This window comes from Hippocampus bargibanti, linkage group LG08 (genome assembly GCF_051943395.1).
Source record: "Hippocampus bargibanti isolate YZ-2025 linkage group LG08, ASM5194339v1, whole genome shotgun sequence".
NCBI lineage: Eukaryota > Metazoa > Chordata > Actinopteri > Syngnathiformes > Syngnathidae > Hippocampus > Hippocampus bargibanti.
The window spans coordinates 678187-704870 of record NC_142741.1 but is presented as its reverse complement, the minus strand read 5'-3'; the positions used below and the strand labels follow the sequence as shown (position 1 = coordinate 704870).

The following is a 26684-nucleotide window of genomic DNA, read 5'->3' as shown; positions in this document are numbered from 1 at the left end:
ACTGTAGCGTAGCGTAGCGTAGTGTACACTTGGGCCGCTATGAAGCCAGCGTGTTGAAAGAAGCCAGGCAGAACAATGAAACAATACGAGAGCGGCGGCAGGAAATGGCAAGGAATCCCAGCAGGGGTTGATTCAATCCTCGCGCTGATCACATTTGGTGGACACTTTTCTCATTTCGTCTGCAAATCATTGCTTTTGATCGCTCCGTTTAGCTTCATGCTAACAGAGAATGCAAAAGCAATGAAAAGGTTTCTTCAGCCGTCATCTGGACTTCTTTGAAGGTGTCGGACGTTTTATATATATATATATATATATATATATATATACAGTAAAGTCTCGTTATATCGATATCGGATATATCGATAGTCCCGGTTATATCGATATTTTTTCGGACTCCCTTGAATATCGATATAACGAGACTTTACTGTATATATATATATATATATATATATATATATATATATATATATATATATATATATATATATATATATATATATATATATATATATAGTGAGGACTCTGAATGGGCACACACACACACACACAAACAGAAAGTTGGCAGATGCGCCAGTGTCCGTGACAGCATCTTAACAGCTGGAGTCGAGGTCATCCGTCAGCATTGGGCTTGCTATTTTTCCCAGGTGTGTCATTGGCTGTCCGAAGGAGTTATGGAGCCGCCAGTCTCCCCTTCTGCACCCGACCTTCACCCAATCACGGGCCAGGGATCGAAGCCAAGGGCCTTTGCTCACAACACACACCCAAGACAAGACGCTCACTGGCCACTGACATTCTATTTCAATAGGTCGGCAATCAGTTGAGCGCAGACTTCTGCCAAGGCTGAACAATCCACAAATAAAATAAGAAAGAAAAATGAGGGTGGATTATATCTCCATCGAGGGTGGGTCACAATCCACCCGACAAGGAACCATCAATACTATACACAAATGCAAAACATGCAGATAAGAATCAAAATGTATCTGACAATATGACAAAAAGAAAAATATGATAGTCCTATGTATTCATCAGAGAAGCTCATCAAAAAGGTATTCGTGTGTACAGACATCTATCTATCTGGCTAGCTAACCATCTATCTGTCTATCTGGCTAGCTAGCCATCTAACCTACCTACCTATCTATCTATCAGCTAGCTAGCTAACTAGATAGATAGCCAGATAATTAAATATATAACTAGATAGCTACTTAGCTAGATAGATAGAGAGCTAGATTGCTGGTTAGCTAGATAGAAATATTTTTTCTGTCCCAGATGGCGACTGGGCTCACAATCACATTTGCTCATTGAACACATTCACAACACTGAACGATGTCGTTATATGCAGTTTGCTAGCAGGTGTGCCTGTATTTATCCCGTTTTCACTCCCAGTTGGAGTTTTCTTTGGAAATACAGATATACAGCGATGTGTTCTCACGTACAATTTTGGGACCGGAACGGCCGCAATGTACATTTTTGATATTTTTGCGTCATGCGCTAACAGGATAAACAACACAACAAGTCGCTAACGCCTAAACGACAGGAGCACCAACATTAGCATGCCTGCGCATGGTCCGATCGCCAGACAACAATACACAAGCACATCGGCATTTACAGCTCCAACTATATAGCCGCAATAAAAAACAAGGCAAATGAGGCATTCCCTGAGCCCCCGAGCTAGATTTTGAGTGAGTGGTGGGCGTCATAAGGCTTAATGAAGGGTTGGACTTAGCAAAGTGTCTAGGGCAAGAAAGAGGAATAAACACAACATAAAGCGGTCCTAAAAATGAAACCGAGCAATCCAAAAACAATTGGACTGTTGTAGGCACCGTGATCAGTTTGTGTCATCAGTTTGTAAACGATCGTGTTGTTTAACAGCCTGCAAGTATAAAACAAGTATCGCGCTTGTAAAAACGGCAACGAGAACCTTAAGGTGACAACGATGGCACACTTCCTGCGCAGGGAGCCTGTTTGCTTTACAACTTCCTTCTTGGGGGTGACAAATCCAATTCAAATAACAAGTGTCCAGCCGTTGACTACAGACAAAGACGTTTGTCTTGATTACACATTGCTATCAATCAAAAAGAAAAAAACTGACAGACGATGGCCACTATCCTGAATTACGATTTTAATTTCTTCTTTGACCAAACAGGTAACAAGAGCTGGGCGATAGAGCCGAAAATTATTATTGTCGTAGAGATGAAATCTCATCACGACAATGGAGTCTGTCGCGACACACTGCTGAATGACTATATGGAATTTGGCTAGACACACGACGACAAGTCGTCGCTAACACGTTTCAGATCTGTTCTGGAGCGTACAAACATTTTAGCGCCCCCAGTGACAGACCGCATGGTAAACATCTCCTTTTTTGTCTTCTGAGAATGTACATGATTGACTATTTGCTTTCAGAAGATGTTAATGGCGACTTTGGCTTGAGGTATTTGAAGTATTTAGGGAGTTTCTGGCCTTCCTCACCCTGAGATGACGCCGTCTTATCAGCTTCTTGCTAGCATGAAGCATTTGATGTTGATGCGCTGGAAGCACCCAGTGACAAAGTCATTTATTTTTGTCATAACGTGACACAAAAGAGTCTTTCTCAAACTTGACATTTTTTGCCCTTTAATGATGACGGTGATTTTCAGTCTCTGGTTGAAAGGTCACAGAAAAACTTAACATTATTATTCTTTTGTTATTATTATTATTATTATGTTTATTATTATTATTATTATTATTATTATGTTTATTATTATTATGTTTATTATTATTATTATTATTATTATTATTATTATTATTATTATTATTATTATTATGATTAGGATGATATGATTAAGAGGATTATGATTAGGATGATGATGATGATGATGATTATAATAATTATTATTAGTCATAGTCATAGTATTATTATTATCATTATTATTATGATTATCATTATTATACTAAGATTATTATTATTATTATTATTATTACCATTGTTATTATTATTATCATTATTATAATTATGATTACCATTATTATTATACTGCTTCTTTTAAATTAAATTAAATTAAATTATTTTTCTTTTCTTATGGCACAGTGAACAGGATTTTGCATATGTGGAAGTGCAAGAATTGTAAGCCGTTTTATCTGGATGATTATGGGATATCCGGAATTTAAGATGTTCAATGTACTTTTTTCTTTTTCTAACTGCTCAAAAAAAATTCAACAGAAAGTTCCATTGTGTTATTCGCAAAACATCTGTGGAAATAATTTTATGGTGTATGTAAAAAAAAAAAAAAAATAGGACATGCGTCTAAACTACTAATACTTTAGTTTCGTCCCTCATTAAAAGCTTTCCTTAATTCCAATAGAATCATCATGTATGAAAACACACATTAACTCATTTTTTTCCAGCCCACGAAAGGACCCGGAAGCAAATCCACGGACGGGCTGAAGTTGAAGTAGCGCTGTTGCTCAGAGCGAGCTAATCCAGCAAGACAAATCAAGGAAAGGTTAAGAGACACGCGTTGTGCCACAAAGGTCCACTCACTTCAAATGATGCATTGCCATCTTGCTTTCCCATTGGCCACAACATTTATTTTGGCTGACAGCTGTTGCTTTACTGTGTCAGCAAGCAGGAATCATCTGGGTGTGTGTGTGTGTGTGTGTGTGTGTGTGTGTGTGTGTGTGTGTGTGTGTGTGTGTGTGTGTGTGTGTGTGTGTGTGTGTGTGTGCGTGTGTGTGCGCACACACGCTGTTTTGCGAGATTCTCTCCTGGAGTTCTATTAGTTGGGGACTCACTTTCTGGTGGTCTGGTTTTATCATTATAATGGGCCCATTATGCTATAAAATCCATAATGCTTGTGACGTATCTCATGCAAGGAAAAGTAAAAGAATGAATATAATAAATTAAGTGTAGTCACTTAAAAAAAATAATAATAATAACATAGTGGTCTTGCAATTCATTATACTCAGAACCTATTAAAAGTATTAGTTGCTAAAGCTAAATGTCCAAACACATTGTTGCGTGATGAATAATTAAAAATGTGCTTATGTTGTCAAAATGTGTGATTAGCTTTTATGTTAGCCACACGGCAAATAAACGAGTGTTTGAATTAAATAGCGGCGTTTAAGTCACACTCAATGTCATATTTTAAGTATTAGCTTATTACAGTTATAAATGGAACAATTTTAATGCATTCTTGCATTTTAAATCCATGATGCAAAAGGGAAGATGCAACGTCTCAGATGGGGGCAAGTCTTGCAATGGCGACCCTGATTTCTATTCGCTAGCTATTAGCTATTTACTATCTATTCACTAGCTATTAGCTACCCATTCACTAGCTATTAGCTATCTATTCGCTAGCTAGCTATTAGCTACCCATTCACTAGCTATTAGCTATCTATTCGCTAGCTAATGGCTATCTGTTCGCGAGCTAGTAGCTATCTGTTCACTGGCGAATGGCTATCTGTTCGCCGGCTAGTGGCTAGCTGTTTGTTGGCTAATAGCTATCTATTCGCACGCTATTATCTATTCACTAGCTATTAGCTATTTATTCGCTAGCTGGTAGCTATCTGTTCGCTGGCTAATGGTTATCTGTTCGCTGACTAGTGGCTAGCTGTTCGCTAGCTAATAGCTATCTATTCGCTGGCTATTATCTATTTATTCACTAGCTATTAGCTCTCTATTCACTTGCTATTATCTCTCTATTCGCTGGCTATTAGCTATCAATTCAATAGCTATTAGCTAGCTATTCGCTAGCTCTTAGCTATCTATTCGCTTGCTAGCTAACTTGCTATCTATTTGAGTTACTTCGGGGTTGAGTGAACGCTGGCGCATGTGGCTGCCGCTACTCACCCACAAAAAAAAAACTTATCCTGTGACTATAAAGTGTCCTTGAAAGTATTGAAAGGCGCTTGAAAATGAAATGGATTATTATTCTTATTACTACTACTGCTTCTACAGGAGAAATTTGAGTCAGCGGGTGTCGAGTCGTTGTGACTCAATATGACTTGACATATAAGGCGCTCCCGCGGATAAGGCGCAGGGTCATCTTTTCAAGAAAACCAAGGCTTTTGAGTACGTACACCTTATACACCAGAAACTAGGGTACATATGGTGTCGTCCTCAGCGACCACACAGTGGAGCAATCTGGTGAATGAGGCTCCCCTCAAAACGGAGGTGCTCGTCAAGCGACTGGGTGTGAAGTGACCAATGCTGTGCCACGGAGGGAAGCCAGAACGCAAAAGTTGGAGCCGTCCAGTTGACCCCGTCAAGACATCCGCGGTCATAAGCAAGCAAATGGCTCTCCTACTCAAGTCTCACGTTACCACTGTCAGAGGAGCTTCTCACCAACACCAACCACAATTAAACTCACACACGCCTGCTGTCTTAAAAGCACAACAGACACCATTTTTTTTGTTTCCTAACTGACATCAGAAAAACGTTTTATAAGCTCGAAAATACCCAAAACATGCAGGTTGATATTTTTAGTCAAATGCAAAACACCAATAAAAATGACTTCAAGTGTCCCAAAACTGCCACAAAATGAGCTCAAAACTAGGCAGATTCAGAAAGTCCCGCCCCCTTGTTCGTGATGTCACTATTGGTCACACACTGCCTTGCTCCAGAATCAAAACTATGGCTTCAGAGAGTTCAGATTCGGAGAAGATGCTTTCTTGTTACTCATCCAGTTATGAATATGATTCAAACAGTTCTGAAGAGGAAAGCATCAATGTTTGCAATCGATTCAAGAAGTCCTTCCGTATCAATTCGAGCCGTCTGGACTCCAATGTAGCGGCCAGAAAATACACAAGATGGCGCACAAGCGCCGTTGGAAATGGGCCGATGTGTCCGCCGGGAATTTATGTCAATTTACACCTTCTTTATGCATGTCACCGCAATTGGCTGCGACACACAACGATTCACCATTGCGTTATTTATGTCGTTTTCCTTCTAATTTCGCCATCAACACGATGTTTCCAGAACAAACAAAGTACCCAAAATGCATTGTGTGTCCCTTTCTCGGTCAGGGGCGTTCCCTCCGTGACGTCACGTCAGGAATCGTCACCAACTCGAAAACAAGACTTCCTGAAAGATCAAATATAGCTATATGTGGTGGAATCTTTGTAAGATGCGCTCAGTCGACGTCATTTAAAGTCATTTTACAAATTATGGACACAACTAGTCTAGAGGTGTCGGTTGTCCTTTAATTCTTGCAGCGCGGGTCTTATTCAAGTTAGCGTAAATATGATATAAGACAAAAAATGATCCATCAATATCAACTTTCACTTTCCGTGGGCAGCCTCTTTGGTCAACAGCAACCACAATGTGTCACTCATTTAATGCTAAATCGCCAAGGCTTGCCAGAATTTTCTTTCAGTGGGGGTGAGAGGGGGTACATCATGAATTCATCTTGGACATTAATAAAATAGTTGATTTAGTCGTTCCGGAATCATACTTCAAAGCGTAGGCCTGTGTACTCTGTATACTCTCCCTGTCCGCTGAGCTGGAGTGTTGGAATAAGGGGTGTAGGGGGGCCTAAGGGGGGCCTACTTGGAGGTGGGCTGATGGTGGTCTGCCGGACGCCAGTGTGTCGCCTTGCCACTAGAGGGCAAAGCAGCTCCAAAAATCTCTGATGACTCACGTGAGGCCAGAAGACCGCCAACACGTGAATATGAAGAATATGAATATGAAAGGCACCCGCACTCTGTACTCGAGTAGAAGTATGTGTGTAGTATTCTTAAAAATGAGTACATTCAGACTCATATGACACTTTTAATGTTATGTTATATTGAAAAAAAAGTATTGACTGAAATGTGGTACAAAAATAACAAAAATAAGTGCTAGTTAGCATTAGCACGACTTTTATGCTAGTAAAATAAAGTTTCAATAGCTATGCGGTCTCTTTTTCTCTGTCTCATTTTAAGATCATGTTTATGCCACCTGATAAGTGTTAGCTAGCATGATCATGACTGTTATGCTCGTAAAATAAATAAATAATAATAATAATAATGATACATTTAATTTATAAGCCCCTTTCAAAACTCTCAAGGTCACTTTACAAACTCACATCATCCTGTTAAGTGTTTTCCACCTAAGACTTTTACATCATGGTTACCTCAATCAATCAATCAATTTCCCTTCATAACTGCAAATGTGACAACCAGGCGGTTTGGCTTTCAAATGACAAAACTGTGATATTGTTGTTGACTTGCTCCTCTCGGCTGTGCATCCCACCACGCACCAACCGAGCCAATTGGGAGAAGAAATGCCCAGAACTTCATGCTACGCCGTCAATCAGAGGATCCAAGCCTGCCATTGGGCAGCACAATGCTTCCCAAAGTCCAGCCCACCATCAACTTCTCCATGTTCTCCACTCCTGAGCTTCATTTTTGCCGCTCATCTCGGCTGAGGTCGAGTAGGTTTCAGTGAAGCAGCGTGGAAGGTTGAGGGGTAGTGAGGACTCCCCTTCCCCCTTATCCTGATGCTGATGGGATGCCGAGCGAGGGCACAGAAGGTCTGGGAACTGAGGCCGACTGACATAAGTGATTGCAGCTGCTCCAGAGGCCTTGAAGTTGGCTTCAATAACATCCAGCTAAGTTAGAGAGATGACAAGGTGTGAGGACGCTTGTTTGTTTAAACCCTGCCGGAGGTGACAACTCTCAACCTAGTGCAAATTTGGGGAACTAGACTAATTTTTCGTCGCAAGGGTTAGGGTTAGGGTTAGGGCTAGGGCTAGGGCTAGGGTGAGTGTTAGTGTCGTTGAACCTGTCACACATCTCACACAAACGCCAACCCAAATGAATGGTATATTTTCAAACTTTTTCCATATAGAAGGTGCACCGGACTATAAGGCGCAGTTAAAGGCATATATTCTTTATCCTCTCTGAAAAAAAGAACTATTATCACAGCTGAATCGGTTCCTCTCTGTCTATCAGCATCAAATCGGAAGCTATTGGACAAGCCATAGCCACGTCTAATATCAAAGTTGTGTATCTTTTGGCAAATGTAGATCATTAAAAAGCTTATGACAAAATATGGGGTCAGCTGCATGCAGATTTTTTTCTAATCATACAATACAATAAATATTGATTGATATAGCCAGTGAAAGGATGTCAGTGTGTGCTCCCTCTTGCGAGTACCAGTCAAGAGGTGAGCAGTAGCATTCCGGACCAGCTGGAGATGCTTCATGGAGGATTGGCTGACACCAAAGTAACGCACATTACAGTAATCGAGCCGAGATGTGACAAAAGCATGAATTACTGCTTTAATCCTGTCAAAGTATTGATTATATAGTTGTATACAAACAGCATTTTCACTGATCACTGAGTGTACTGCTTCCACTTTAGAGGACATTGACAATTTTGTTTATGTTTTATCAATTTGTCTCTCGTATTTACTAAGCGCTAATGTCTACGTTCTCTGTTGAGCTTCTACATTTTATTTCCATGTCAACAAATTGACTATCAAGCCAAACTGTTGACGGGGCAATTGTTGCCACAATGGAGAGAGGCTGAATAACTCATTTTTTCTCCGCTGGACCAACTTGACTAATGACAGTTGGTGTTAATGATGTTGACACTCCCGCCAGTATCAGGCAAGTCACGGTAATGAGGTGAAGTAAATAGCAGGTAGCTGACAAAAGCGGCCGCTTCCGCTGATAACACAACTAATGAATCCTTTCACAGCCATTGCGCATGTAGTTCTTTGACAAAAATGGCAACGCTCCGAGGGAGGTCCAACCCCTGGAACACCTTCACCGACTACGGAGAACAGACTAAATGAAGTCTTTGGATGCTTATAGCTGTAAAATGGATCTGTTAATTGTTATGAGTCAATTATGGTCGTTTTGCATCAAATGTCCAACCGGGCTTTTGTACTACAGGTGCTGTATTTTCCCACCAAGGAGCACGACCAAAGGTGAAGGAAGCTGTGCTTCCTTCAAGGGCTGAAATTTCATTTGGCACAATGGTGGAAAAAGTAGTCACATTCTGTACTTGAGCAGAAATACACAGAGTACTTGTGTTGAAAAAAAGACTGGTGAAAGTAGAAAAATTAACTCAAATTTAGTCATGTTAAAAAAATGAACCGTATTTTCCGGTGTATCAGGCGCACCGCAGTATAAGGCCCGTCTGTCTATGGCATTTTGCATTACTTGTGAGCAATGGTTGATTTAAATCACAGGTGTCAAAGTCAAGGCCCGGGGGCCAAAACTGGCCCGCCACATCATTTTATTCGGACCACGAAAGCAAATCAAGCATTTCAAGTTCCAGGACGCAAACTAAAGTCCGAACCAAAATATCTAATTGTTGTATGAAAACCACAATAACAGTAATAATTATTCTTGACTTCTTATTTGAAACCTACCAGTTTATAAGGACCATGAATAGTGTAATTTCAAACTTTTTTCCATATATAAGGCGCACTCGAGTATAAGGCGCACAATCAATGAATGAAAAAAAAGTTTTCCAAATATAATATGTAAATATCTAAGTTTCTAAATATAAGGCACACCACATTATAAGGCGCACAGCTTCTTCTACAGTGGGAAACGGTGTCAGTGGCTGCTGACAGTAAGTTATGAGACCTTTTGCGACCCAATATGACTTCACATATAAGGCGCACCGGATTATAAGGCGCAGGGTCATCTTTTGAAGAAAATGTATGCTTTTAGGTGCGCCTTATACACCGGGAAAAACGATACATTGGCTCTCTTCACATCAGTACCCAGACTCACCATGTGTGAGAGGTTCAAGCACGATATCAATGCCCGAGGCTTACAGCGTGTTTAATAGCAGTACTCTCTCGTCTGTGCTTGAAAATATGTCTTTCTGAAAGACGCATGTAATTATGAGCACTCTTGCGTGGAAAAAAAAGAGAAAAAAATCTGATTGGCATCACATGAGACATCTGCCACCTATTTGTGTATCTCAATATTGTCATGGAAACGCATCAATCCGCTCAATGCGGAGATGAAGCAAAGCAAGACGTGTTTGTGAGATGGGAGAAAAGATGGAAAAGAAAGAAAAATGGATGGTGCGTGTGGGGCATTTTTTACCCGCTGCGCTCCCCTCACACGCGTGTCTTCGCGACCTCGTTCTGAACTCCAAAGTGACAAATTCATTCACCTCAGGAGCGCCGGTACAACATGTGAAGATTGATGCGCGTGGCAGAAAACATGAGTAATGGTGTCAACACGCATCTCAGCACTGGCGGCCATTTTTATCATGGTCTCCGTCGTAAAATGACACCGGAACTAATCTGATCTTCAAACAAAGTGTCAAGTGATTGCGGTTCCTCGCCATCAAATAATTTACAGAGTGAAAACTGCGCTGATAATAGTTTGAAGAAAATAATGGCGGTGTTCCGGTTTTGCATGCAAAGAGGTCATGCAGGACGCGTAGCGGCATGTGACCTCCTCATGTGAAGAATGTAAACCTCAGCGCTAGCGGTGTTGCCTGAAGCTGCGGAGTATCCCAAACCGCATCAAACTGTCAGTGAAGGTAAACACAGACGTGAAAACGCTCTTTAAAAGAAATGATAAGAACGACGACGACTGGCAGCTAGCTCGACTTCACAGCATGACAGCGTGGCAGATTGCAAACAAGTCTGTAAAGTGTTTATTGGCGCTCGTAGTGGAACTTTATTGTTCAACTTACCATAAAATAAAAACAATTACACGTCGTGTATTTAACAAGACCGCACAACTTGCCCTATTAAAATCGGCTAGCTCTATGCTAGCACACAACTTAAAAGACAGGCTAACAAAAGTAGCGCCAATGTCACGCTAGCTTTAAACAGCTTTGTCTTAACTTACCATAAAATAAAAACAATTACACGTTGTGTATTTAACGAGACCGCACAACTTGCCCTACAAAAGTCTGCTAGCGTCAGGCTAGCAGACAACTAGAAAGACAGGCTAAAAAAAAAGTAGCGCCAATATCGCGCTAGCTTTAAAGATTGAGGAATGCTGTAATGGATGAACTCATTTGCTGCCATTCCCGAATGTAATGGCCGTGTTGTGTTTTGCATGTGTGTCACATTACTACAAAAAAGAGAGGGGGGGGGGGGGTTACATCAAGACAGTGTCTGAGCCGACAGAGGGACTCCCTGACCCTCCGGTGAACTTTCTGCGGGGGTTACGAGGGTGCTAAAGAGGTGGAAGGTCAGAAGTCAGAATGCATGCTCATCACAAACAATGCAGTACGACACAGACCAGAAGCGCTAAACGCTCATATGATACCACAACAATATAGTTTTTCCAGTACTGTCAAGCCGACTTTTTGCTTGAGGGGCTGAAGACCAACAGCTGAGATCAAACTACAAACTGATCCTCTGACTGTAAATTGACCTTGAGAATTTTTGGCTTGTTTTTTTTTATTATTATGATAATTGGCTTGCCCGATAGAGGGTGTTGTGAAAATGTCATGTCAGCAGAGAGCTTTGCTGAGAGCAGAAATGTCCATTTTGCCCTTGCGGCCACACGTGCACCTAGTGTGCACTCGGCAGCTTTGAAGGTGACGGATCTGATGGAATCAACATGGAGGGGGCGGGGGGGACTCAAATGTGCTTCTACGTTTTTTTCCCCGATGAAGACAAAAGACAACTGCTAAATGGAAGTATATCCGTCAAAGGATATGCTGTTTATGCATGTGACGATATACTTGACACAGCTGGTCTCCTGTGAACTCCCCCCCCTCCCCCCCCCCCCCACACACACACACACTTCTGCAAACCCCCCACCTCCCGCCCCCTTCCCTGAGCAGCAGGAAAGCAGCACGGCGGAAAAGACAAACCCGGCGGTGCTCCGGCAATGCAACAACACCAGCAACCAATATGGCTCTTCTTCTTTGGGGTACAACTCTACTAAGGCACAACTGATGTGGATTGATTGATTACTTATTGATTGATTTGTTTGGGGGTCATTTTCAACCCCGATAGCTGATTGACATAAAATATGATTTCATAAATGATATGTTCAATCACAAGTTGTCTGTTCTTTGACCAAAAATGCAACAATGACTGCAAATGAGCTTGAACCATTGAAGAGTAGCGCAGTCATGCGGTCTTCCCCTAATCCACGAGGGGGTCGAATTCGTCACAGTACAGAAAATAAAGTCCAAGTGCGAGTAACCTCGATCTCTCCGACCAGACCTCCCTCCGCGCGGTTATCCAGCAATCCACCTCCGCTTGATTATCGCGATGTAAAGGCCTCCCCCGTAATTGGATTCCCCCGCAGACTAATGCCTTATCTCTTTGCGAGATTTCTCCGGCAGCATGTGGGAGATGTTGTCATTCCAGTGATAAACACCATTTTCACTTTGCCGTTTATTACTCGACACCGTTTGCGCTAAAATGGAGATAAATGAGCGGAACTCCCCCACCGCCCGGCTCTGATACGCGACTAGAAGCTTTCACCTCCCGTGTTCCCCGACGCTTCGCCAACGGCCTCGCCGCCATGTGGGAAAAACGGCCGCTCTAACAAATGACCAGTAGGATTAAACACCCCGAGCCACAGAAAAAGAGAGAAACACAGAATTGTTTTGGAAGGACGTTGCACAAAGAAAAACTAATACAGTGATACCTTGGCTCACGAACTTAATTGGTTCCCAGACAGAGTGCGTAAGGCGAAAAGTGTGTATCCCAAAAATCAATTTCCCATAGGAAACCATTAAAATGAGAATAATCCGTTCCCACGGCCCCATAAAACAAATTTTTCTACTAAATAAGCCTTAAAACAACATACAATATACCTTTTTTATGTATATGTATTTTTTATGTATTTATGTATAATATATGTGCTATGGTATTATAATTAAAGAAATAAACTGTACTGTATAATAAAGTGGTTTTATTTAACCTTGTGATGGTCGTTGATGGCTTGATGGAGTGGAGTGGCCGCTTTCATCAGCATTGAAACACTTGATGAGGAACGTAGCCTTCTTCTTTCACCATCATTGAGGAATGATCCCTTGTAGGTGCTTTCTCTGCCATCATGTCACCTTGTTCCTCATCAATTATGTTCTGTTTAGCTGGGTTGATAGCTTTTTGCATCAAGTGTACAGATGGCTTGTGCGGGTTATTTGTGGAGCCTGATTGATGAAAATTTTAACCTTGCAGTCTACACTCTGCCTTTGAACTATCAAAGTTGAAACCAGTCCAAATGTCACTGTTTTCTATCCATTTTCTCACTCTCTCTCAGTCGTCTGCCTGTCTCTTCTGTCTCGTTTAAACCACCTCCCCTCACTGCTGCGTTCTTGACCAATCACGTGGCTTTAACCAAAGACTGGGGGCGGGGAATAGAGGACAAAAAAAAGTGGGCTGCCATTTTCTTTTTGGAGAATGGCCTCACTCTCTGTCTACAGTGCTTTATCGGCAACCCAGCAAGAAAAGCCAAAACCTGAAGAAAAAAAAAAAAAAAAATTGGGAATGGCGCTCCACGTCACACTTTTCAATTCGCGAATAAATTGGAAAATGGCGGCGAAAGAGTTAAGTGGCTGCGAACATGCAAAAACCTTGACGCATGAGCGCGTTCCCAAGCAGCCATTTGTCCGCATCGCGGCGCTAACCTTGAGAGGATGTTGATGCAAAAGCCTCGTCCTGGTGACAACCCAAAACAAATAGAGACTAGATCATTTTCATAAAGACATCTCCAAAGAGGAACGACGCTTGACTAAGATCAATGCGCCTCCCAACCACACACTTTGTTTCTTTCACTAAGCGGCCTTTTAAAAAAAGTGCATGATGATATTAGTCGAACAAGTGCACACCTGTCTAATAGCTTTTTATTGATGCGCTTGTCAAATCTGAGCTTTATCTTCATTTATTTTGCTAATTCATGCAAGAAGCGCCGCTGCAACGGCACCGGGTGTCTTAAAACAAACCACGTGGTGTGTATCAGAACACCACCGGGTTGGATTTTTGGGTTTCGGGCTCACCCAGTGAGCTCAACTTCATTTGTAGCTGGTCTGCCATGATAGTCGATGAAGACATATGGCTCCTTTAAGGCTGCTAACAATAGCAATCAATAACCGCAAACGTTTCGGACTCGTCACATTTCATCAATCAGCGCCTTTTTTTGGTGGATGACACTGATCATTCTCCGACGAGTCGCAGCACGAAGGCAGGTATATAATCTACGTTGTGAGCCTCCGAGGTGGTCAGTGGGGAAGAATATTTCAATAATAGGTTACAATTAACTTATTCACAAAAATGTCGTCTATTCAGTGCCAGGGTTTTTGTCATTATCACTCGGAATCAAGGACCCACAAGATATTGAGTTTTAGGACTACATAAACATTCAATCCAGCGTAAGAAACCTTAGACTATCTTCTTTCATCAGGAAAATAAAGTTAATTCCTAAATTATATGTATCTGGAGTTATATGATCTTGAATTGAGGGCAGCTGTCCAAAATACAATGCAATACATAAATATTGCTTTATATAGCGCTTCAACAACAGCTGACACTGGAACAAAGCGCTAACATGGGAAAAAAGGGAAATGCTGCCCCTTGTGGAAGGGAAAAAAACACATTGCCAGAGGTCTGGCCAGTGCTTTATCGGCATCCAAGAAAAAAAAAATCAAAATAGCCTTTCAGCTTCCTTCCATTTCCTTTCCGCTGTAGTGCCGCTTCCAGATGTGTGTTTTCATATTAAAGTATTGAATCAATCACATTTCAGCCGCCATTTGCTACCAGGGTCAGAAAGCTACCTGGACGCCTTCGCAATCAGTTCTGCAGGCCCTGTGGCATCAAATAAGTGTCGACAAAGCTGTTCCTTTAGCCAATCAGAGTTGGAGTTAGCAACCCTACGCCTGGCGGAAGGCGCTGGAAATTATAATTGGCTAAGTCGCACGAATGGTTATTCACTCCTTCATTCAATCATAGTAACACCAGCATTGAGTGAAGAGCATACTGGCCAGAGCTAGCACATTGTATCTGTAGTGAGCTCCATAAGCAAATAGATTGAATTGCGGTTTTGTCAACCCACAATGGCTGAAGGAGGAGAATGAATGGACTTGGTTGCAGATGTACTGTGAAAGCCATTTTCAAGACTGACTTTTCAAGAATAGATGAGCATCAGCTCCGAAGCTAACAACAATCGCAAATAATATTGCCATTTTTTAGGTTATCATGAATCCAAACCTTCATCGTAAAAATGTAAACAGTTTAATGACAGTATTTCTTTTCACTCGCAGCTGTCCGTTGATTCAGACTTAGCACTACTGAAGGCCTAGGGTTGACCTACACGGCTCGCCACTGACTAAACGCAACACGTATTTCACATACTGACACCAAGTGAATGCGCCTGTGTTTATGTGACAGGCCCGCGAGTATGAAGAACTCCCTCCATGTGTATAGACACAAGGCGTGGTATCTTTTGGGAAGGAACGAAGGAAATGCTTGCACGGACCCCAAGCGGGACTTCCTCTCACGACAGAAGGTGACGACGGACAACAGCCGAATGAATCGGGGCATCTCGCAGACACATTCATTCACCCAAAATAACAACCCAGGCTCTTTCTCACGTGGACACGCAAAGTACAGTGAAAAGTGTGTATCCCAAAAATTATTTTCCTATAGGAAACCATTAAAATGAGAATAATCCGTTCCCAGGTCCCCATAAAACATAATTTTCTACTTTCTCATTTTCTAAGCCTTAAAACTACACAAAAATGTACCTTATTTCATGTATAATAAATGTGCAATGGTATTATAATTAAAGAAATAAACTGTACAGTATAATAAAGTCATTTTATTGCCGTTTGTGATGGTCGTTGATGCCTTGATGGAATGGAGTGGCCGGTTTCATCAGCATTAAACACTTGATGAGGAACGTACCCACCTTCGTTCACCATCTTGAGTAATGATTCATTGTAGGTGCTTTCTATGCCATAATTTTACCTAGTTCCTCATCAATTGTGTTCTGTTTAGCTGGGTTGATCGCTTTTTGCATCAAGTGTACAGATGGCTTGTGTGGGTTATTTGTGGAGCCTGATTGATGGGATATTTTAACCTTGCAATCTACACTCTGCCTTTGAACTATTAAAGTTGAAACGAGTCCAAATTTCACTGTTTTCTATCCATTTTGTCACTCACTCTCTGTCGTCTGTCTGTCTCTTTAATGTTTAATTCACCCCCCCACTGCTGCGTTCTTGACCAATCACATAGCTTTAACCGAAGTCTGGGGGCGGGGAATAGGGGACAAAAACAGTCGGCTGCCGTTTTCTTGTTAGAACGGGCTCGTTCGCAAATGACCCATCACTCATTGTGGCGCTCCGTGTGTATCCCAAAAAAATAGTTTGTATGCCAAGGTAAAATTTTCATACATTTAACGTTCGTAAACCGAAAAGTTTGTAAGCCAAGGTATCACTGTATATTTCTTGCGAAAGTTGACGTACGTGAGAAACCACGACCACCGCCAGGCATTGCGAATGATCAGTCAGGAGGGGGTTTATGACAGAGTAGCTAAAAATGACACTCCAAAGAGCCAAGATGACATTTCGAATGAATGAATGAATGGCGTGATGACAGAATGATCCTAGTGCAGCTGTTCTCTGTCCAGACGTGCGCCATTATTCTACAACCTCGCCACTGTACGTCTCACTGTACTTATCCCCCGTTAGGATCTCGCATGTCAGCCCATGTCGTGCAAATATCTATATCAGGCTTGAAATTCTGCAATTCCCTGTTGGGGCTGGAATGGTTTCAAAGTCCCATTTCCTTTGGCCACCAGCACAGGACCACATGCCTGCCCCAACTTCCTTTGGGGGGACCCTGGACACTGACGAATACAGTTTCATTTAGCTAGCAGAGCTATTGCAACTTAATTATACTCGCGTAAAAGTCGTGCTAATGCTAGCTAGCACTTAACGTGTGCCATAAACCTGATTTTAAAATGAGACAGAGACAGAGAGAGCGAGAGAGAAAGAGAGCTAAGGTATTGCAACTATTGCAATTTCATTAGCATAAAAATCATGCTAATGCTAGCTAGCATTTAACATGTGGCATAAACACGATTTTAAAACAAGACAGAGAGACAGAGAGAGAGATAAAGAAAGAAAGAAAGAAAGCGAGAGCAAAGCTATTGCAACTTAATTTTACTAGCATAAAAGTCATGCTAATGCTAGCTAGCATTTAATATGTGGCAGAAATGGGATTTTAAAACAAGACAGAGAGAGAAAGATAGTCCTAAGTACTGCACTCTTTTGCGCTTTTCTCCACTGCCTGTGGCCTACATTCTCGGGAGTTATCTCGATAGCCATTAGCGCTGTCAGCCTTCTCGCCTTCCTGCTCAACCTCACTCACCAAATTCCAACAATATCACTTGACAATAACCGCAACACTGACTTGCAAACAAATTGATCCACTTGTATAAAATAACCAATCACAACAAGAAAAGAAAACCCAACATCTGCACCAACATAAACACACAGATGTCAATCATTTTGATGACGTTATGATCCCCAGACGCAACATTAAAACTGCACTCCACGGTGTAAAAACGTGAACACAAAAGGAGGTCGGCTTAATGTGGTGACATACCAGTCACTACCGATAGGGGGTGTCTGGTATCACTGCTCACGTCAGTTCACACACACACACACACACACACACACACACACACACACACACACACACACACACACACACACACACACACACACACACACACACACACACACACACACACACACACACACACACACACGCACACACACACACACACACACACACACACACACACACACACACACACACACACACACACACACCGCCACATTCATTTTAGCCACAGCTAAAGTGGCTCATCTAATCCTTTGGTGTCATCCAATTTTGGACAAACAACACAACGGATTAAGGTAATCCCCTATTCAGGACCTTTGTAATCCTCTTGAAAAAACGTGTGTACACAACAGGTTAAATACTGTAGTCTGGGCAAAGGTCAAAGGGATTAACCTCACGGAAAGTGATCTGCTGCTCAAGGGGGCAAGAGAGGGGGAGACAGAGTACACTTGCAATAGTTTCTTTTTAGAAAAATGTAACTTGCATATGGTATTTTCCGGAGGATAAAGTGCACTGCTAATTCATGGTGTATTTTGAAACTTTTTCCACATATAAAGGTTCACCGGACTATAAGGCGCATCTTCAATGAATGAAACAAGTTTTCATCATATAATATATAAATATCTCAACTTTTTCCAAATATAAAGCACAGTAGAGTGGGTGCGCCTGATACGCTGATCGCTAGTTTTGTTCCCAAGGCGATGGGTCCGCCATCTTATTTTTCCCGCAGTTGTCAGAATTGCTCACCTCTTGACAAAATACACAACAGAGTCGTCAAACCTTGACCAGGAAGTAACTACACTGAATACAATACAATACATACATACATATTGATTTATACATATAACGCTGTAACAAAGCACCTAACATGGACAGCTATCATATACAGGAAATAAAGCAGTGACAATGATAGCAGTACCAGGGAATAATACCAAGATCAAGTAGGACTGAAGTAAGATTATCTTCAAGGTTCCAATAATCCAGTATAAAGACCCCCCCCCCCCCCTCATACGCACTTTGCTAATAAACTAACGGTACATTCATTTTCATTGAAAGCATAATGATGTTCAAGTACTGTCATGGGAGCCTGAGCCTATTGTACTGAGTATTTATTTATGTATTTATTTATGTATTTATGCATTTGTGCAGTTCTGCATTTATGTAGTATATGGCGAAATTGCAGTTTTACAGAGTATAAATGCACAGCATGCACCCTTGGCTGTATATTTATCGATTCTTTTTTTCAAAGCAGTTTATGATGAAGTATACGGCCGATGACAATGCGCGGCCTGGCAGAGCAGAGACACTTACATTCTACTGAGGATAATTGATTGTCATGGAATGAGTGCGTTGAAGACAGACTAATACCGTCGGCGACATGAGTTTCTGCGTGCGTGGACAGCTGTTTACCAGTGTTGCAAACATGGCCGCCCCCCACGGGATGGAATCGTCATTTTTCTCACGATGCTGAATGCTCTGCGCGATAAAAGTGGACAGGGGCAACGGGCGATTCCCCATTTCATTTTCTCACCTCACTAACTGTTGGCTACGCGGCGGCGGCGCGATGGGATATTTGCGGTTGTGGGACTCAAGCCATTAAAATAAGCATTTGCATAATACAAATCTGTCATGGAGCGAATTAGGAATATGGAACGAAGCCATCTGTGAGTATGAGCCCCGCAAGTCAACACGGAATGATTTGCACATGACTGCCCTCCTGACATGAGGAGAGAGAGTCTTAACCAAAGCAAATTCGACCATTCGGATTCTTCAAAATGTCAAAATGACAGGGAATAAATGATTTAATCGATTGCAAACATGCATGCTTTCCTCTTCAGAACTATTTGAATCATATTCATAACTGGATGAGTAACAAGAAAGCATCTTCTTCCAATCTGAAGCTATTGTTTTGATTCTCGACCAAGGCAAGACGTCTTGGCGTGACACCACGAACAAGGGGGCGGGACCTTCTGAAACTGGCCACTTCTGGGTTCAATTTTTTGCAGTTTAAGCACACTTGAAGTCATTTTTATTGGTGTTTTGCATTTGATTAAAAATATCATCCTGCGTGTTTTGGGTAATTTAGATGCTCTCAAACCTTTTTCTGATGTCAGTTAGGAAACAAAAAAGTGGTGTCAGTTGTCCTTTAAAGGTGGGAGGCTGAAAGGAGCTAAGCGCTCTCAAGTGTGCAACTTATGCAACAAAGCTTCTGGAAGGCTTCCAATCAGCGCAATGATTACTCAGCGGCCACAGCTTGCAAAGTGACAGGCCTGACTGATGTGGATGCAATAGGGCCGAGCGGATGGCGCGCATCAGGCCCGTCGGGTCGGAAAGCAAAGCCTTGGCTGCATTTGGCCCATTCTGATCTCCAATTAAGAAGGGCACTGACTTCACATGTGGCAGCTAAGATGCGTCATGTCATGCATGCCGTCGGGCACACAAAAACCAGTTTCAAAAGTACAACCCTCTACCGCCCATAAATCATCCGAGTCAGTAAATTCCTCAAATGTTATCTTTTGAATGTGCTAAGAAGTATAATGTAAAGTTAGCTAGCTATCTAGCTAGCTAGTTAGCTATCTATAAGCTATGTCTTTGAGAGCTTTGAATGGTGCTCATAAATACATTGTCTTATTATTAGTAGCTATCTATTTGAATGTGCTAAGTAGTATAATGTAAAGCTAGCTAGCTATTGGCTATATAGCTAACTAGTTGGCGAGCTATCTATTAGCTATGTCCTTGAGAGCTTTGAAAGGCACTTATGAATACAATGTGTTAATATTAGTAGCTATCTATTAGCTATCTAGTTGAATGTGCTAAGTAGTTTAATGTAAAGCTAGCTATTAGATACATGGGTAGCTAGCTAGCCATTATTTTAGCTATGTACTTGAGAGTTTTGAATAGCGCCTATAATAAATACAATGTATTATTGCTAATAGATAGATAGCAGATATAGACCGATATAAGAGCAATACACTTATCAATGATATGGATGATAAATCCCACAAATACTCGAAAAATACTTGACATTTATCTCAAACTCCTTTTTTTTTAAACCACAAAAACCCGCCATTTCAACAGGGTTGTATACACTTTCAATAGCCACTTTTTGCGTCTTTTATTTGATCATTTAATCAATTGGCCTGTAGTGTCTGGGTCTTTTTGCCCCGCCAGTGGCCTGACCAAGCAGTGAACTCTTGCATTCCTAAAAAACACGCTCATCCAGCCTCTGTCATTTGTCATGTTAGGAGCTGACAGTAAAAGGTCATCCACTCCCATCGCCGCCGGAGGCAAGAAAAAGCACCGGGATGAAAGTGCACCTTCAGACCATGGCCATCCAAAGACTGGCAAGATGCGCACACACACACACACACACACACACACACACACACACACACACACACACACACACACACACACACACACACACACACACACACATCTTTATCTAATCTAGGCAAGCTATCCATCTTATATTTCCCACACTATCTGACTGGAAAAGGACAAGCAAGTCCAATAAAAAAAAATAAAAAATAAACCAAGGCAGCACCTCATAATGAAGTGAAAACACGTTTTCGGTAGCGCTCGGCATTATCGTGTCTGCATTTAGAATGTGTGGGAGATATAATGAGTGTCACATTGTGTCTTCTCAAAAAGATTTACGCTCCCCATCACATCTAACATCTGGAGAGCCGCGGTGAGACACTCACCAAGACGCAGAACTAACTAACTAACTACTGACATAAATAAATAAATAAATAGGCAGATAAATAGATCAATACGTAAATGGCTGCCACTGCTCGCCCGCAGAAAAAAAAAGTTCTTATCCCGGGACTGTAAAGTGTCCTTGAGTTTTGAAAGGCGCTAAGAAATAAAATGTATGATTCTAAACACACACAAATAAATAAATAACTAAATAAATAGATAGATAAATAAATACACAAATCAACACATACATTGATAGATATATAAACAAATAGCTAGATAAATAGATAGCTAGATAGCTAGATAAATAGATAAATAACCCGATGACCATGAAACATTATTACGTTGTATCCCCCCCCCCCCCCACACTGTGAAGCTTTCGTTGTTTAATTTGGTTTTGATGTTTTGTTTGTTTTGTTTGTATGTCTGATTAGTTTTGCTTGGATGCAATCGATGTCAAAAGACAAAAAAAAGTCAACCCCATGGATGTCTTCTCAAAGAGATTTACGCCACCCATCATCTCGAAATGTAACATCTGTAGCGCCGCAGTGAGACACTGGCCAAGACGCGGAATGACCGATATCCCCCGTGAGAGGACGTTGAATTGAAGAGGAGAGAGAGAGCAAGTGGCGACCACTCATCATCTTCTGGTTGGCTTCTTGGTGACACGCTCGGCGAACAACGGCCGTCCGCCGGCTTTGTATTTCGTGTTCATGATAGCGGCGCATTTAGTTTTTGCAGCGGACAAGCTATCCGTGACATCGGGCCACCTCTGACTCGCCTCCAATAGAGAGGGCAGCTCTCGCAAACAGCTCATCCATCATGCGCAATATCAATTGATTACAAAACATAAATACAGCATCTTTGATATTCGGCGGGCCAGCTGGGCCGACGGGGGCGCAACACGGAAGGGAAGGATCCCCCCCCCGCCTGAATCGTCCGGCTTCTGTCTGCTATGTACATAGCATATATGTATGGACGTATTGCATTGTAGTTTGGACTGCTGCCCCCATTTCAAGCTCGTATAACTGCAGACTTATATCATGTCGGAATCAACTCTTTTTTTTCTGAGGAAAGAACAGAGTTTAAGGTTTCTTACGCTGCATTGAATGTTGATGTAGTCCTAAAAGTCAGTATTCTGTGAGTCCTGGAATTCGAGTGACAATGACAAAAACCCTGGCACTGGAGTGGACCCAATTTTGCACATCTGGCAGCGAATTAGTTAATGTAGCAATTTTTCGGCTATCCAATTTTACTATTAGGTCCCCGAGTCTTCCACAATCTTTCACTCCTGAACCGCGTCTAATGTCTTAATGATTCAAGGGCTAAAAAGCTCAAACGTCATACGCGGCAACTCTAGTCACGCTGAAATATGACCAATGATGACATTTTAATTTTGAGCCAATTGCCTCCCCTATCTCCACTTACATTGCAGTCCTCTGCTGCTGCACGCGGCATTAGGGAGGCGTCATTAGGGACAACCAAGCGGTGCCTACCGAGGACGTGGAGGGGGGCGGTGGATGTCATAAGGCAGAGCCGCTCATGCAACAGACGCGACACGTTGACCCTCCCCATCCCTCGGCGGCCGCAAACGGCTGACGTTGGTGCAATGACAGGGTAAACCGCGGGTTTTACAAACTCCATTTCACCCCCGTATTCATAATTCGTCTAAGTATTCGATGATATGGGAGATGCATAAATGTAGAAGGTTAAGGGAGACCAGCTTTCCAGGCAAAATGTGATGATACAAATCTCATTTTATGGTAACTAGCTAATTAGGACTAGCGAGCTATGCACCGGAAGACTCATAAATCTGCGTTATAGCAGACAAATACCCCGCGACTCCTCCCGATTCATGACCAGAGCAATGCGGGATCGTTGTGTGTCGCAGCCAATTGCGGTAACGCGTATAAAGAAGGTGTACGTTGACACAAATTTCCAGCGGACAAATCGGTTCATTTCCAACGGAGCTTGTGCGCCATCTTGTGCATTTTCTGGAGTCCAGACGGCTCAAACTGATCTGGAAGGACTTCTTGAATCGATTGCAAACATGTATGCTTTCCTCTTCAGAACTATTTGAATCATATTCATCACTGGATGAGTAACAAGAAATCTCTGACCTCTCTGAAGCCATTGTTTTGATTCTGGAGCAAGGCAGTTTGTGAAGGAGTATCCTGGCGTGACGTCAACAACAAGGGGGCGGGACTTTCTGAATCTCACCATTTCCAAGCTCATTTTGTGGCAAGCAGCAAGCTAACGCTAATCGCTAAACGAATGTTCAAGAGCTTTATGCTGACTGCAACTTTTATCAGCTTTTTACATTCGATAGCTACGAGTCACTAATAACACACCTCCATGTTCTGCGACGTACATCTGGAAACAAAGCGCTTAATTTCTCGGTGCCACTAAATTGAATCCTAATTGTGTTTTGCTTTTGTTCGATTAATTGCCATGCGCCCCCGTCGTCCCCTTGAGTTTTTAATTTGGATGTACGTTGACACAACGGCAATAAATGAATCCACCACAATCCAATCAAGGAATCAGTCCTTAGGAATGTTTAATGTTGCATAAATGATAAGCGCCAATGCGGGCTGTCAAACATATATGAATATAACTAACTGGCCTCCCGCTCAGTTTCAGGGTGACCTCAGATTGCTCCCCGAGTGTCCTTCGTCTTAGCTGAGGAGGGTTCAGATTCGCAGCCAGAGGGCCTGTCATTGGCCATTTGAACCGCTGACCTAAGGTCTAAAAGGTCAGAGTTGCAGACGATACTCCAGCTAAGACGCAAATTGCAATGGGGCAAACGTGCCAGTCACGGGTAACTTACCTGACAATCTGAATCGAAAATATTATTTGTTCTTGGCATACTCTGAGGGAATTGAAATGTAAATACAGTGTACTAGTACTCACCCGCAGAAGAAAAAATATCCTGTGACTGTAAGGTGTCCTTGAGAGCTTTGAAAGGCGCTTTTAATGAAAATTACTAGCCGTTAGTGATAAGAGCATACTGGCTAGAGCTAGCACACTGTATCTGTAACAAGCTGCATAAGCAAATACATTGTTGTGTTGATTTAATAGAAGAAATGAATTTGGTTGTAGATGTACTGTTAAAGCCATTTTCAAGACAGACTTTTCAAGAATAGATGGAGATCATTAAGAAAGGTTGGACAGCTCCGAAGCTAGCAAAAATCGCAAATAATATTGCCACTTTAGGAGGTTATCATGAAACCACATGTTCATAGTAAAATTTCGAACAGTTTAATGCCAGTATTTCTTCAACGTCGAAGCTGTAGATTAATTCAGATGTAGCACTACTGAAGGCCTAAGATTGACGTGCACGGCCCGCCACTGAATGAAAAACAGGCTAATGCTAACATTTAATATGAATCCCAAATGATGGGTACATGGAAATTAGCGTATACTTTTGAATAATTACTTCTTTGACACAGCTAGGTTAGCAACACATGCAAACTGACAATCGTCGCAGGAATGCAGTAATGACTAGAGCTTACTGTGGTACCTTTTTTGCCTCTCCTTCTTGATCTTGATGGGACAGACTTCAGTTCTCCCTGGCGTGTTTTTCCACAAACTGAAACAATAAAATAATAATAAGAATAAATTCAACTGTGTGGTACAGTTCAGTGGTGCCCAACCTTTTTTGCGCCACGGACCGGTTTAATATTTTCACGGACCGGCGGATGAATACAACAAAATAAAATTATACCACAGGTAGGCATTTTTTTCCTCATTTTACGGTGGGCTAATTTTAGCGGTATGTATCACGTGACCTAGACAAGCGTTTTGATATGCGTCACGAGTAAGTCACAGACGGATGTAATCTGGTCATTTTTCGTTTTTCAAAATAAAACATAGTTCGGACTTAGATAATAAATAAACCGAAAATTATGTCAATTATTTATTCTTTCTGCGCGGACCGGTACCGGTCAACGGGTCGGGGGTTGGGGACCTCTGGTATAGTGGACATAAAAACAATGACATTCTTGTCACATTCCGTTTCTTAATGAAACCGATTGAAAAGATCAGGAAGTACGGCGCTCCCACGGAGCAAAAAAAAAGCCTTTCATTACACGGAATCTTATTTTGCTTTGAGCACATTGGGAGAGGAGAGTGTGAGCACAACAAAGAGATTGAGTTCCTTTCCTTGCATGTGAAGCCTGCAGGGCAACCAATGTGCACTAATGGTGAAGGGCTTGTGACATTCACTAGCGATAGAGGACACGGCTTCACTGGAGACCTTGCAGCAAGGCGCAATGTGGCCAGATGGAACTCGGCTAAATTGTCAACATTTCCCCAAAGACCATCCGGCGAAGCCGCTTCAATATTGTTGGCAGATTTATTTATTTTTTGGGACGCGCTCAAAACATGGTAAGTCCGAAAATGTGGCGGAAGGTACGTTCGCTGGAGTCTCCAATGTGGCTCATGTGGGAGGACAAACGCGATATTGGTTGTAATAAAGCCATATGGCCGCCGTTAAGAAATGAAATGTAAAGCCATCACTGTCATCCATCTTCATTCAACAATTCCCCCCCCTCTCCCTTGCTAGTGAGGGTCTTTTTTTTCTTTCGAGGGGTCAGGTACGTGCGCGTGTTTAAAGGACAACCGACACCTCTGGACAAGTTGCGTCCATAATTTGTAAAATCACTTCAAATCACTTTGACTGAGCACATTTGACAAAGATTCCAGCGCATATAGCTCGCTTTTAAGACTTGCGCTGAAGTCTTTTTCCAGTTGATGACGATGCCCTAGGTGATGTCACAGAGGGACCGCCCTTGACCGAGAAAGCGACACACAATGCATTTTGGGTACTTTTTTTCATCTGAAAACACCGCGTTGATGGCGAAATTAGAAGGAAAAAGACATAAATAACGCAATGGTGAATCGTTGTGTGTCGCAGCCAATTGCGGTAACGCGCATAAACAAGGTGTAAGTTGACAAAAATTCCCAGCGGACAAATGAGACCATTTCCAACGGCACTTGTGCGCCATCTTGTGCATTTCCTGGACTCTACGTTGGAGTCCAGATGGCTGGAATTGATACGGAAGGACTTCTTGATGCATTGCAAACATGTATGCTTTCCTCTTCAGAACTATTTGAATCATATTCATAACTGGATGAGTAACAAGAAATCTCTGAACTCTCTGAAGTCATTATTTTGATTCTGGAGCAAGGCAGTTTGTGAAGGAATATCCTGACGTGATGTCACAAATAAGGTGGCGGGACTTTCTGAATCTGCCCAGTTCCGAGCTCATTTTGTGGCAGTTTTGGGACCCTTTAAGTCATTTTTTATTGGTGTTTTGCATTTGACTAAAAATATCAGCCTGCGTGTTTTGGCTATTTTAGATGCTATAAAAGGCTTTTCTGATGTCAGTTAGGAAACAAAAAAATGGTGTGGGTTGTCCTTTAAATAAACAGGAGAGCGACG

At 42.0% G+C, this 26684-nt stretch overlaps 1 long non-coding RNA gene across 1 annotated transcript in view; it reads right to left on the bottom strand.

The window, feature by feature from the left end:
* Positions 1–26684, bottom strand: part of LOC148894205 (uncharacterized) — a 48652-nt gene that overhangs the window by 11155 nt on the left and 10813 nt on the right. Inside the window, exon 2 of the long non-coding RNA XR_016115728.1 lies at positions 24762–24830. This is a non-coding gene — a long non-coding RNA (uncharacterized LOC148894205). The remainder of the gene's footprint in view (positions 1–24761; positions 24831–26684) is intronic.